This window comes from Sarcophilus harrisii, chromosome 5, assembly GCF_902635505.1.
Source record: "Sarcophilus harrisii chromosome 5, mSarHar1.11, whole genome shotgun sequence".
NCBI lineage: Eukaryota > Metazoa > Chordata > Mammalia > Dasyuromorphia > Dasyuridae > Sarcophilus > Sarcophilus harrisii.
In genome coordinates this window covers 129,866,186-129,882,083 of record NC_045430.1, presented here as the reverse complement: position 1 = coordinate 129,882,083, position 15,898 = coordinate 129,866,186, and the positions used below count along the sequence as shown (strand labels likewise).

General features: G+C 32.3%; 1 protein-coding gene and 1 pseudogene across 5 annotated transcripts in view; both read left to right on the top strand.

The window, feature by feature from the left end:
• USP6NL (USP6 N-terminal like) overlaps nt 1–15,898 on the top strand; it is a 184,573-nt gene that overhangs the window by 79,091 nt on the left and 89,584 nt on the right. The gene's annotated exons all lie outside the window — the stretch shown is intronic.
• Nucleotides 5,912–8,162, top strand: LOC116419042 (annotated as a pseudogene).

Genomic DNA, 15,898 nt, shown 5'->3' with positions numbered 1-15,898 from the left:
AGATGTTTGGTGAATATCAGCCATTAATATCTTCACTATATCTTTTTCCCCTTTATTGTTTTATTTTTTCTGATTATATATATGTATATTAACTTTTTAAAATGCACATTTCTTTATCAATTACGTTGGGAGAGCCTTAGTATATCTTAACAGTTTAATTGTTTCCCTTTGATCGTTATATTATTTTTTAGAACAAACAAATATATTCATGCACACGTTTCCAAAATAATCTTATTTTTGTAATAGCATTCTTTGAGTGATTTCAGAATTTTTTAGGGTATCTATGGAGTCATTTTGGTGATATTTTAATCATTGCTCCATATAAAAGTGTCTTATTTTACTGGTGTCTTATCTACTCATACTATCTTTTTCTCGATAAGTATTTAGACTTGTTTATAGATATAGAAGAGCAATTGATGCTATTTCTTATCAGTAGATTATTCTAGATCTAACTCTTTTTAAAATGGAATGTGTAAATAAGCAAATATCTTTCTGGAATATCAAAGGTGGCAATAATTTACTTCCTCATTATTAAATATAAGTAAATACTATGGGAATTTGACATTATTTTAAGATTTTGATGAAAAACTGGCCATAAGAATGAATTATGTATTAAAAATTCATTTTTAAAAGTAGCATATTGATTTCTTAATTATCTAAAAATAATTGCAAATAAATAATGTACTATTTCCATAACACTTATGAAGCAGAAATTTCAGAAATTCAGTTTTTCTATTTTATTATTTTTATTATTTTTTATTTTTACTTTTTTATTATTTTATTTATTTTTATTATTTGCTTTCTACATCATTAGGATATAATTCTCATTAGATTTTTTATGATGTCATTTATATGGGATCCTTTTTATTTTGAAAAATTGTAGCAACACACTGACGTCTTTAGAAGTGTTTAAGGATATATAAAATGAGGTTAGACTGGATGGCCTCTGAGATCCATTATTACTTTAGATCAATCTAGAGCCTCTTTGGGAACATATAATCCATTTTAGCCAAGATAGATTACTAGATGGAACAAGAGGAAAAGATTTATACTGAAGTTTGTTGCTTATGGAATAGGAATTCCAGAGGACACAATGGAATGATTGTGTATAATTAGCTTGAACTTTGAGGGGGGAGGATTGAAAGGAATATAATTGATGAATTTTTTGATGATGGTGCGGGGTTTGGAATGAGGTTTGGATTTCTCTTACTTTAAAGGACAAGTGTAGTAGGAGATGGAAGATCTTCAGTTAAGTGGAACCGTTGTTCTTTGCCCTGGAAGTTTTCTATAACCTCAGTCTGACCTGGTAGCAGAATGTGGAAGTTACCTTCTGCTGGCACAGATGGAAGTGGTTGCTTTGGGGCAAATGGAAGATGCCTTATCTTGTCCCTTATCAGGACAACATGTTCTATACAACAAGAGATGGAAGACATTTGGAACTAATGCAGGGTCTGAGGTTTTCTTACCTGAGGAAGACTGGCTACAAAGTAGCAGCAGGGATGGTGGTGAACTCCCTGTTCAGGGAGAAGTCTTTTGGGGTAGAAGGAGAATGCAAACCTGCTCCCTCACAGCCTTTCCTCAGGGGGCACAGGTTGTACTTAGCAGGAAGGAGATGGAAAGTGGTAGGGCGACAATATAATGAATGGATAATTAATAATAATAATTATTATTATTGGTTAAAGATATACCTGTGTAGGTTCCAGGAAAACAGCATTAATTTGTAAATAGTGTTTCATTAAGTTATTTTGGTGCCAACTGAGAATCAGACTTCAAACTGAGAATTTGCTTCCCTTTGTGATCTAAACAACATTATGAAAAATTCAAAATATAATTCTGTTAAGGAATGTATAAGATGCGTGGATACAAAGATAGAAATGGTATAGCTCTTCCTTTTCCATAGCCACACACTTTCTGTAACCTATTTCTCTACTCCACCTCAGCTATATACAGGAGTGGTCATATCCTTGTTCTTGCCATTACTCCCAAAAATGTACCACATTCAAGAGTTCTGAAATCTCCTAATCTAACCATAATCAATTGGCTTTCCACTTTTTCCTTTTTCTCTCCATATAAACCCTACTCTACATTCACACCATGATCTCTATCCTCTTAGTTCCTCAGTACCCTCCCAGGCCATTTCTTTTTCCAATATTTAGCTCCTTGTTGAATTTATTCAACTTCACATTGTCCTATTCTCTCGAAACCTTACTCATCTTATCATTTCTCCAATTGAGTCCTTCCATCCAATTAGATCACTTCCATCATTCTCTGTCTCCACTACTGCATGCATATGAAGGTAGAGAAAATCACAAAATCATTATGACAAGATTTACTACAAATTTATGACCTCTACTGGGCCCTCACTACTGCCTAGAAGTTCTACTATACCTTCTTTCTTAGCTCCTTATTCCATTCTCCACAGTGAGTCTTCCAAATCTTTTCATCCCTTCCAAAACTCCAAATATGGAAGTAGGGAATCTGATTAGAAAGCTGTTCTAATTATAAAAATGAGAAATAATGCATTCCTGAACCATGGTGATAGAAGTGAAAATACAAAGGAAGAGAGGAAAGAAAGACCAGCTGAGGGATTTATTTATTTATTTATTTGTTTGTTTGTTTATTTACAGATAAGTAAATTCTAAAATAGAAATAATTTTATTTTTAGGAAGGACACATTTAGGGAGCTCAGGAAAGGTATTTTGTAAAAGGTAGCTTTTTAATTTTTTTTTCATTTCATACCTGGCAAGATATATCTTGCTGAGGAATTTAAATATGTAGAATTTGGCAAGTGTTTTGAGAGAATAAATGAATAAAGTAATTCAGCCTCTTCATTTTGCAGATGAGGAAACTGAGACCCAGGGGGTATGAAAGTTCTTGTCCAAGATCACACAGATTGTAAATTAAAGAGACTGATTTCAAACTTAGTTCCTCTGACTCTAGATCATATGAGTTTGGTTCTGTATATTTTAAATTTGTCTCGTTGCCAGAAGAGCTGTCACAACTATATACACTTATTTGAGAGGCATCTATTAAAGGCAATGATTGAAGTAATAGGAATAGAGGAAGGTTCCAAAAAAGAAATTGGAGGAGAAAAAAACTCAATAGAGAACCTTTGGAACATTTAATTTTAAGACATAAAAGGAAAAAGAAAAATCTGGACTGTGGAGAGAGGAGTATATATAGACAGAGAAGTGAATAAGTAGTTAAAAAAAGTAGATAAGAGGATAGAAGTCAGAGTAAGAAATTTAAAACAGTTTAAAAAGTAATAGGAAATTCAAGAAAAATTAAGACTGATAAGGAGGAATTGTATATATATATATATGTATATATATATATATATATATATATATATATATATTAACTCTTCTATGGTTCTAGAGAACAAAATTCAGCTATATTGGTGATCTTTCTAAACAACATGGCTTAGCTAAGAAATTCTTGACTTGTTTTAATGATATTCCTTTAAAACCTGGAGAAAATGAGAACTACTATTCTCAATATGATTCTGGTCATTGAGGAGGAATGGAATAAAACTGATGGAACTTTAGAGGGAAGTACTCATATATATCCTAAAATATTTAATAGAGGAAGGAAAAAAAGCTGTTTGTAAACTGAGAAGTGTGTTCAAGGAATTTATTAACTGATTTAGATTTTCAAGATATATAAAAGGTGGAAACAAGAATAGCTAAAAAAAAAAAAAAGATGACTAAAAAGAAAAGCATAACATGGTCTTATAATTACAAGGTTCAGAGCATTAAATATCAGAATATATTACTTCTAGAAAGGAATGTTAAGGACAAGAAAAAAGGATATTTTTTAAAAAGTTATTTTGGGGAAAAGAGTATCAAAGAATTAATAGAACCAATTAGGGTAGAAAGGTAATGGACATTGAAGAGAAGATAGAAATACTTTCTAATTTTGCTTCTTTTTATTGTGTTAAATAAAGTGATAATTTTGCACTGGAAAATAACCAACAGGGAATATATCTAAGATAAGCAAGGAGATAAGATACGTATTTTTTATCCCAAAATATTGAAAGAAATGATGAAGTGTCTTTGAATTGTACATCTATAATTCTGTGAGTATTTTTAGTGAACATGGCTTTTATTGCTTAAAAAAAGACTTCTTTACATTTCAGCTAAAATCATTTTTTAAGAAACAACTTTTTAACCATTTCTCTTGCTTCATTCTTCTGAGATCAGATATATATCCTATGTAATATCTTTTCCACATAACAATTCTTCAGTTCATAAAATTTCAATGCTAGAAGGGAATTTCAAGGTCATATAACTCAACCTATTCTTAAAATCCCCTTTATGATATAACTGAAAGGCCGTATGGTATATTAGATGGGACATAACACTTAAAGCCAAAATGTAGGTTCCAATCCTACCTCACTTTACTTTTATACATTAGCTTCCTTATCTATAATTGAGGGTACTGAATTCAATGATCTCTAAAGTTTTTTCCACCTCTAAATCTATGATTATCTATTATAAAATCTTATCATAAGTAGTCATTACATATTCATTTAAAAAGCTCAAGTGAAGATTAAATCATTATTTCCCCAAACAGCCCCTTAAATTTAAAAGCCTGAATTTCCTGGAAGTTTTTCCTTAACATTAAACCTAAAATCTGCCTCTTTTGAATTTTTACCCATTGTTTCTTCCATATAGGATTACTTCAGTTATTACAAGAGAATTGTTCTGTCTTTTCCAACTAATATGCCTAATCTTTGCTTCTTTCAGTTTACCATTTTCAGTTTATTTTTTCAGCTGATTCTCATATGGCATTATTTTAAGATCCTTTACAAAGTCCTAAGAATTCAGTTCAACTTATTAATATCTTTAAGTGGCATTTAGACGTAAAAACAGTATTCTAGGTAATCTAACAGAGTAAAGCAGAACAAGTATATTCCTACTCCCTCTCAGTGCTACTCCAATATCATACTAGAGATAGATATTGCTTTATTTTTGGTTTTGCTTACATATACATTATTGACTTTATTATACGTGTTGTTCATTAAAACCAAAGACCTTTCCCCTCAAAGTGTAGATACCTCTCATCCCCATTTTGTACTTAGATTAAAAAAAAAATTCACAAATGTAAGACTATATTTCTCCATATTAAATTTAATCATGTTCTAATATTCTAGCTTAAGGTCTTTTCGGAACTAAATTTTGCTATTTGGTCTAGAGATGGGTAATAGACCCATCTTTGTGTTACCTGCAGTTTTTATAATCATGTCACTTGTGTTTTTCTCCAAGTATTGATAAATATGTGCAACAACAGAGGGTATGTAGAAATATGTAAGGCATTCTATTAGAGACTTCTTTCTAAGTTGGCATCAGAATTATTGACTGCTCAGTATTATCACCTAGAACAAATTTCTTCAACTTGCTACCAAAAATAGCATGAGAACTTCCGTGAAATGATTTGCTAAAATTAAACTGTTCCCCAGTAGACGCATGGTCAGAGAACATGAAAAGAGAACATTCTCTTTTCAAAAAAGAGAAAAATGATCAATAATTATTTTAATTCAAAATCAATAATAGCCAGAGAACAACTGTATGTTGGCAAAGATGGGAAAATTCATTGTTAGAGGCTCTTTGAGAAGAACATTTTTCCATTCAACCACTCCCCTCCATACCCTAAACACATTAATTTTCAGTAAGCTTTTAACCTCAAGAAATGGAGAAAATTACAAAAAATAGATAACTATCTCTTGTTTAAGAATCTATCAACTTATGTCTATGAAAGGTATATGATTGATTTCTCTTCTAATTTTCATATAGTATGATTTTTAATGTGGAAATCTTTTACTGTGGTGTAAGCTTCTTCTAGACTGCTTTTTTTAAATGAAATTAAGAGGTTTTTGCTAGATAATTTATGGTTTCTCCTTCATCAAGCACTGGATTGAGTTCTATTGTGATTCTTCATTATCTAATCTCTTAATTTTTAAACCAAAACCAAATGGTTTTGATGACTGCTGCTTTATGATATAGTTTGAATTTTGGATATGTTCTTCTCTTCTTGTCTTTTGTTGCCTCTTGGGTTTTGTTTTATATGTAAATGTTTATTTTTTTTTTTTTGAGGGTTTATTTTATAGCCTTCAACTTTGCTGAAGCTATTGTTTCAATTACTATTTTTGCTGATTCCTAGAATTTTCCAGTAATCATGTTGTGGAGTTGCTTTTCAGCGGACTTTTTTTTGGGGGGGTTTCCTCAGAAATATAGATAATTTTATCTCTTCATTTCTCTTTAAGTGTTTCATTTCTTTCTCTTGTCTATCTGCTGTCACCAGCATTTCCAAAACTATATTAAATAATAGAATGGGTAAATTTGTTTCCCACTGGTATGTACTGGGAAAGGTTCAGCCGTGTGCTGGTTGCCATGGCATTTGAGCAGCCAGTTTAGGGCATCATGGGGCCTTTGGTGGTGGGGCGGCCCTAACTGCATCCTGGCATCTGGTGAGGGTAAGGGTTGCTCCTTAACAGCAACCACCTGGGGAGGTTGAAAGCACAAACTCATCGGCTGAACTACCGAATGTTGAGGAGGAGGGAACTGCATTATGCCTGCGGGCAACACTGTAAGCGCAATTGGGGCCGGTACTGTGGGCGTGGTTGGGGCCGGTACTCTGACTGTGGTTGGGGCCGGTACTCTGACCATGGTTGGGGCTGCCTTCGCTGGGCTGCCCCTCTACCGCCTCTACTGCCAGACCGCAGAATCGGGTAGGTTACATGTAACTGGTCATGCTTTAGGACACATTGAGACTATGGGTTAAGGATTGAATCATTAAAGTGATCTTCAGTGCAGATATGAGTGCAAATCACATTAGAATTTTTTGCTTCAACAAACAGAAATATTTCTGAGTTTATGTTGATCAGGAAAGATTGCATTGCTGTTTTACAAAGCTAACATTCCTACCGACAAATCAGTCATTGGCAATTATAGGAATCATTGAAGTATTTTAACAAAATAAAGTGCTTCTCTTTTGAAGAATAAAAGCCTAATCCTTAAGAAATAGATATGCTAGTATTTTTCTTTATTGATACTGAATTTGCTAAAGATCTAAAAATGGCAAAGATCACTTCCACTTAGACTTTTTTTAAGCAAAAAACATAAATTGCCAGCCCTAGATTATAATTGAAATATTTCTTCTTTGTCTTTTTAAAATTCTTCTGTCACAGTTTTATGACTTTGAAAAATCATGTTCTTAGGTCTTTTTTGAAAGAATAATATTAGTAGAAAAAAGTTTGTTTTAAACTGGAATCAAATATATTCTCACAGACTACTTATGTTATCCTTTTAGTTTGTATGAAAACATAAGTATAGAGGTACTACTGAAGAAGAGTCTTGTTGTAAGTTTCAGCTTCAAATCACACTATCAAATTGTAAAATAACTTTCAAATTATATTCTTAGGGGAGTATATCAAAAAAGAAAATCAACTCAGTTCCTTAAGATTGCAAGTATGAAGCTGATGGTGATTTGCTAATATCACAATAAATACCAAAGCTGCTTTTAATCTTAAATACTGTGCTAAGTTATTTGTGATATTTCTTTACATTTGTGTTATTTATGCTTTGTATAGCATAAAAGATTGAATTTATCACAGTGATTTAATGTGGCGGATCTACAGCTTTGGAGCTGGAATGTAGTTTATGTAGATCATCTTGTTTAATTCTTCTATTAAAGTTGAAAGTGCTGAAGCCTAAGACATTGGGTGATTTGTCTAATATACATAGATATGTATACAGTTAATGCCTTGAAGATTGAGAACCCACATTTTTAACTAGCCTTTTCATTCTGCCATCATGGCTATCTTGAAATACACTCTGTTGCTATTTAAAAAAAAATCTATAGGTATATCATTATTCAAGTTGAATAAAAAAAGAAGCCTGGTTAAGTAGTTCCAAAAGTGTTGTTCCCAAATAGTTTCCTTAAAACTGCTACAGCTGAAAATTGAGAAATATTTTTGTACTTTTATTTGGATTTTTATTTCAGGCTCCAGATCTAATGGTCTATGCTAATTTATAGGCCAAGTTACTGACCCCAAGTTACTGTTGAAATTGGCCACTGGTCATATCTGTGCACAAAAGCAAAAGAGTTCCAAATCTACTATAAGTAAAGAACAAATGTGAGATTTGAATGACAAATTTCTTTTTTCTTTTTTTTTTTTTTATAGTTTTTTATTTACAAGTTATATGCATGGGTAATTTTACAGCATTGACAATTGCCAAACCTTTTGTTCCACTTTTTCCCCTCCTTACCCTCATTCCCTCCCCCTGATGGCAGGTTGACCAATACATGTTAAATATGTTAAAGTATAAATTAAATACAATATAAGTATACATGTCCTAACAGTTATTTTGCTGTACAAAAAGAATCAGACTTTGAAATAGTGTACTGTTAGCCTGTGAAGGAAATAAAAAATGCAGGCGGACAAAAATAGAGGAATTGGGAATTCTATATAATGGTTCATAGTCATCTCCCAGAATTCTTTCGCTGGGTGTAGCTGGTTCAATTCATTACTGCTGCTGTATAGGAACTGATTTGGTTCATCTTATTGCTGGGAGATGGCCACGTCCATCAGAAGTTAACATCATATAGTATTGTTGTTGAAGTATATAATGATCTCCTGGTCCTGCTCATTTCACTCAGCATCAGTTCATTTAAGGAATGACAAATTTCTTTAAACTATTTTTCTATTACTATACAATTACTATTTTATGTTTGAATACTTGTGTATCTGATTATGAAGTAATTGGCATAAAAATACTCTGTAAATTAAAAATAAAACATATTAGTATTTCTACCAGATTATATTTCACTATATATATATAGTAGTGTGTGCTTTTTCTTGCTCTCAAAAATACTTGTGATGGGAAAGGTTCTAGTATATTTCTCACTGTAAATGATACTTGGTTTTGTTTTTAGATCGATCCTTTTGATGATATTAGAAAAAGGTTTTTCTTTACTTGCACTTTGTATTTTTTTTTTTTTTAAGTATAGAGTGTTGTATATTGTCAAAGATTTTTTCTTTATCTGTTAAGATGATCCCATGGATTTGAATGTTTCCTAGTGATGAATTTCCTTGCAACAATGTTATAGTTTCTGCTTGGTCATAATGAATAATTTCCTAGATAAATTACTGTTAGTTTGTTAGGATACTTTTTAAAAATTGAGTCAGTGTTCATTAATGATATTAAACAATAGTTTTCTTTCCACATTTTATGTTTCCCTATTTTTTTTTTTTTTTTTTGGTCTCATAAAAGGATTCTGGTAGTATGCTTTGTTAGTTTTTGAGGATATTTTATTTGGTATGGATACAATCCGTTTTCTTAAAAGCTTGACAAAAATTAGGACTGGGAATTTTTTTTCCCTTTGGTAGTTCCTTTACAAGCAGATCTGTGTTAATACATTATTATCCTTAATATCTTGTTACTCTGCATTTTTTCTGATTTTTACTGTAACTTCACCTTGTCCATTTGATATTTTTATTTTATTTTTTGTTTTTATCTTTTTAATCTTTTCAGGGAAACAGTTTTCAGCTTTATCATTTCTGTATTTATTTGTTCCAGTTTATATATATTCTCTAATTTTTAATATCTCCTCTTTTGTATTTACTTTAGGACTATTGGCTTTCTAATTTTTCATGTATATTTTGTTCATAATGTATATTTCTTCTATTTGGTTAATGTATATTTGTAAGGAGATGATGTTTCCTGATAATTGCTTTTGCTGAATCCCAGAAATTTTGTCATTCTATTTTATTATTATCACTTTTTATGTAGTTATGAATAATAATTCATTGTTAAATGTTCTTTTGTCAACCCTGAACCAATGATTATTTTTTTTATTGTGTAAAGAATGGATTTACTCTTTCTGCTTTTATACATTTATTTACACATCTCTGTGCCCTAGTACATGGTTAGTCTTTGTAAAAGTTCCATGTAGTGCTTAGAAATATTTATATATTTTTGTTGTCCCATTTAGAAGACGACATAAGTTTTAACTGTACTTTCTCCAGGCATTTGTTTAGTTCCTTATTTCCCCTTTGGTTATCTTGCTGTTAGACATATCCAACACTTCAAGATGATTATGGAAGTCTTCTGTCATTATTGTGTTCCTGGCTTGTCGTCTTATAACTCACTTGTTTCCTTTATGAATCTTGATACTAAGGCATTTGGGACACAGGCTTGCATGCTTGCTCATTTATTTATTTATTAGCAATTTAAGGTTTTTTGCAGATATCAAGTGTTTTACATATATCATCTTAAGTCTGTTCTCCCCCCCAATAGTATTTTATAGTTTTCAACATTTGTTTGCAAAACCTTGTGTTCCAACTTTTTCTCTCACTTTTCCCTCCCTTAGACAGCAAACGATAGATGTAGCTTAAACATATACAATTCTTCTAAACATATTTCCATATTCATCATGCTATGCAACAAAAATCAGTTAAAAGGGGAAAAATATGAGAAAGAAAAAAAAACCAAGCAAATAATAGCAACAACAATGACAAAAAGAGATGAAAATATTATGCTTTGATTCACATTCAGTCTCCATAGTTCTTTCTAGATGCGGATGGCTCTTTCCATCACAAGTCTATTGGAATTGCCTTATTGTTGAAAAAGGGGCATGAGTTTATTAATGATATTGGTTTATTTATTTTCTGTGATCCTTTTAGCATAGTGTAGTTTTCATGTTTGGCTCCCTCCTTCCCACTTTTAATGTTTGTTTTTCTTTTGTCAAATAGCATGATGGCAACTCCTGTTTTTTTATTTTTGGATTTATTAGATTCATAGCAAATTTTTTTGTCCTCTTTTGTTTATGACTTTGTTTCTTAGATGTGTTTCATACATATTGTAGGGTTTTGTTTTCTTATCCAACGTTTGATTCTTTTTCATTTTTTGGGATTGTTTAATCTATTTAAAGTTATGAGGGTCAAACTATGCATACCCTTTGACTCAGTAGTTTTACTACTGGGCTTATATCCCAAAGAGAGCTCCAAAGAAGGGAAAGGGACCCAAATGTGCAAAAATGTTTGTGGCAACCCTTTTTGTAGTGGCTAGAAACTGGAAACGGAGTGGCTGCCCATCAATTGGAGAATGGCTGAACAAATTGTGGTACACAGATGTTATGGAATATTATTGTTCTGTAAGAAATGACCAGCAGGATGATTTCAGAAAGGCCTGGAAAGACTTATATGAACTGATGTTGTGAAATGATCAGAACCAGGAGATCATTATACACTTCAACAACAATAATATATGCTGATCAATTCTGATGGACGTGGCTCTCTTCAACAACGAAATGATTCAAACCAGTTCCCAACTGTTCAGTAATGAAGAGAATCAGTTACACCCAGAAAGAGAACTATGGGAAATCAGTGTGGACTACAACATAGCATTTGTACTCTTTCTGTTGCTGTTTGCTTGCATTTTTGTTTTCCCTCTCAGGTTTTTTTTTACTTTCTTTCTAGATCCGATTTTTCTTGTGCAATAAGATAACTATAAATATGTATACATATATTGTATTTAACATATACTTTAACATACTTAACATGTATTGGACTATCTGCCATGGAGGGGGCGTAGGGGGAAGAAGGGGGAAAGTTGGAACAGAAGGTTTTACAAGGGTCAATGTTGAAAAATTACCCATGCATATGTTTTGTAAATAAAAAGCTATAATTAAAAAAAAAAATAAAGACTGAGAGAGAATCCCAGAAAAAAATAAAGTTATGAGGGTTAGGGTTATAATTTTTTTCATTTGTCTCCAATATTGTTTTTTTTTTAAAGATATGATTCTCCCCAAATTTTTGCTATAAACACAGTTCTATGCTTTTTCCTTTGCTTTAATCTTTAAAAAAAATGGCTCTGTTCCAGTTGACTTTCTTCCCCTCAGTTTTCATTCCCTACTCTCATCTACCCTCTTTCCTTTGGGATTTAGTTTATTAGTTCTTTTTTTCTTTCCTGTTTGTATCTAGTTATATAATTCTTCTCTTATCTTCTCATTTAAGTAGATTCACTCTTCTTTCCTTTCAACTAGTTCTGTTCATTAGGATTTATTTCATTTTTTTTGTACCCCTTTGCAAAAAGTTTTTCTTTTGCCCTTCATTATTCGTGCTTTCTTTCTGTGCTGTAGACTCTCATTATCTGATTCATGACCCCTATAGGGGTCTTTCTTTTCTCTGTATTCCTAGGGCAATCAAAAATTTCTAATCATTCTAAGTTCTTCTGGTTTCTGCCACTGTCTTATAAAAAAAAATTCACTGCATATTTCTCTTTCATTGTGCTTTACTCTTTTTTGATAATAGCCTTTTCTTTTCTTTTTGTTGTGGGTGGTGGTTTTTTGTTTGTTTGTTTTTGTTTTTTTTTGCTAAGGCAATTGGAGTTACAAAGCTAGGAAGTAATGAGTGTCCAAGGCCAGATTTGAACCTTAGATCCTCCTTACTTCAGGGCTCCTGTTCTATCCAGTAGACCAATTAGCTGCCCCAGCTTTTTATTTTCAAAATACATTCAAAGGTAGTTTTCAAAACTCACTCTTGCAAAACTTTATGTTCCAAATTTTTTTCCCTCCCTTACCCCCCCACCACCTTCCCTAGACAGTAGGTAATCCAAAATAGGTTAAACTTGTGAAGTTTTTCTAAACATATTTTCATATTTATTTCCATGTTTATCATGCTATATAAGAAAAATCAGATCAAAAAGGAAAAAAAATTGAGAAACACATAATCTTGTTGCTATGTGCAATGTTCTCTTGATATTCTACTCACTTCACTTACCATCAATTAATGTAAGAGTAAGTGCTTTACTCTTAAATGCCAATTATTGCAGATATTAGAGAGGATTCTGCTCCAAGTTTTGGCCCTTACCCTCTATGTCCTTGATTATATACCCCATCACTGTTTCCTTCTCTTCTATTTGTTTCAAAATTTCCCCTATTTTCTTCTGCTTTTCTAGGTGATAATTGCTTCCAGGAGTTCAATTTGCCCCCTCTTAAAATTGGATATCTTGATTTTTCAAATATTAAATCATCTCCACTACACTCATTGTAAATTCTCTATCTCCCCTCATAAGCCATTTATATTTCCCCAATTCTTCAGTTGAATTCTTTCTTCCATCTTAAAGCTAGGCATTTTTCCTTTTCCTCTTTTTTCAAACCAACTTCATTCCTCTTCCATCCATCTCTCTCTGTGAATGCCTTTTTTTTTTTTTTTTTTTTTTTTTTTTTTTTTTTTTTTTTTTTTTAAATGGGATCCTTCTTTCTTTGCAAGCCCTAGATTTGACACTGGTATATCACATATTTCTTTCTCTTTCTCTGCTCTGCTCATTTACCTTTTATATATACTCTTATGTAGTAATGTAGTCCCATATGAAGATATTGATTCATCTCTGGGCATTGTCACTGGGTTCTGTCCCTTATACCACAAATATTCCTCTTTCCTTTTATCTTCACAGGACTTAGACTTTCACTACTGTTTCCTTGTGTTTATTTAGAAAGCATTTTCTAATTGATCTCTCTGCTGTCACCGTCTTGCTTTATTTTTATTTGGGGTGCTTGAGAAGCAAGTCATATCTTCAGCAATAAATTTTTATTATTAAACATCCATATTTTTTCATTTATAATTAAACTTGCATTTGCAGGGTAGATCACCCTGTGCTGTTTACTGAACTCCATTGCTCTTAAGAACACATTCTACTCCCTCCTTATGTTTTCTGATAGGAAAAAATAGTCTTGTATTATTCATATTTCCTTTCCTTTGTATTTTAAAGTTTCTTCTAATCTCCCCAGAATTCGAATATTTTTTTAAATGAACTGCTAAATATAACCACTCTGTGTCTTATTGTTTTCCTAGTCTTGTTTTGTTTTTGTTTTTGTTTTTAGGTGACTTGTGAATTTTTTCAATTGGAATTTCATTTTCTTTGTTGAAAAGTTCTGGGGTCATTCTCTTCTACAAATTCCTGCATTATGATATTGAAAGTTTTTTTTTTTTTATTCTTTCTTGTTTTTCTGGGAGACCCTTGATCCTTTGTTTTTCCACAGTGATGTCATTATATTTTTCTTGCACAAGTGAGTGTGTTATCTTTTAATGTGTGCTTATCTTGTCCTTTGCTTCTCTGTATTTGTATTATCTACTTATTTTTTCCTTTCTGTTTCTTGAATACTCTTACACTCACATATTCCATTAGTCTGTTTTGCCCATTATTTTTGTTGGGGTCATGACTTTTGCTTTCAATAATTCTCATTTGAACCAGTCAGAAACAGTGTTTCCATTTCATATTCTCATATTTCATAGGGTCCTTTATCAGATGATGCATCATTTTGTTTTGTTTTACAGAATTCATTCATAGATTTTTAAACTTGTTAGAGTTAGTATTTCCTTCTATTGCCAATATTTTCTCAGTTGATTTATCTAGTTATGTTCAGTTCTTTCAATTTTCTCCTTCCTGGGATATTTGGCATTTTTAGTTCCCCTCCTTCCCCCACCCTAATTTTGTTTTTTTCTCTTTACTTATAGACTCTTTCCCTTTTGTTGTGATGGTTTCCTTGGAGGCTATGTTTCAAAGCATCTTAATTTTCTCCTTTGTTTAGCAGATTACGGTTGGCTGGTCTAGGTCTCTTCCCCAGATGTCTTTGGGGTGATCAGAGCTATCCTTAGCTGGATTATTTTTTTTCTCATACTTAGTGGAGTAGTATATAATTCCCCTTTCTCCCTCCTTAATTAATTCTCCCACTCCCTCTGTTTCTCATTTGTCTTGCCTGGAGCCAGCAATTTAGAGATCTGGCATGCTATTCTTTGGGGTTGTGCTCATTCTACTGTCTGCCCTGTAACTGCCAAGTATGCCATGCTGGTGCTCTGGCTTCGGAAGAACTGCTACACCTGTGATACTGGTAGTTGAGAGTTTTGTAGCACTGGTCATCAGGCTTGTGGCCTCCAGAAAGTTTTGTTCTTAAAGTTCTGCCTCCTGTCATCTGACTCGTTGGCACTATCAAAGCAAACTTAGCCTTGAGCCAAGGTCCCTACAACACTAGGAAGGAGGAGCAGGGACTGGGATGTAGGTTTGAGGTCCTTGGGTCTACTGGGTTTTTTTGTTTTTTTTTTTGGTTTTGTGTGTTTTCCCCCCAATTAAACTGTTTATTAAATGACTGTCATAGATGAGGCACTGTATCAGGTACTTAGAGATATATAGATTAAAAATGTTACTCCCTACCCTCCAAGAATTTATAATCTAAGAGACATAACATGCATAAACAATTACAATACAAGGTACAATGTTTTAAAGGCAAAATAAATCTAAAACATTAGAAAATAAGGCTAAGATATGTGTGTATATATATATATATATATATATTAATATATATATTTTAATAGGAGAAATAAATAACTGATGTTCGTATAGTGCTTTTAGGTTTGCAAAGAACTTTATACCCATTTTATTCTATCAAAAATTCAATGGTAGATACTGCCATTCAACCAGTAATGGAATAAAATGGCCAGTGAAATTTCAAACTCCATTTTTTCTTATTCCAAGTTCATCACCTGTTTCTACTATGCTACATTATCCCCTTTACTAAGGATAAGGCTTAAGAAAGAAATGGCCCCCAGAACTAATAATTTTACTGGGCAGATATTAAGAAAAATTTCATATATATGAGGTAAATGCCTATGAAAATGCTGCAGAATAAGATCAGACAACTGGTTATCCAGGTCAGGTGCAATGTAGATCCAGTGTTTGGAGGGAAGGTCAAAGATGTGTTATTTGTTGTTTATCTTAGCGACAACAGAGAGCCACCATAGTTTTAGGCATGAAAATAGCATCATCAGTCCTGGATATTAGCCAGATTATTTGGGAGCTCTGCAAAGAGTGTTTTAGAGACCAAGGTACAAAATACA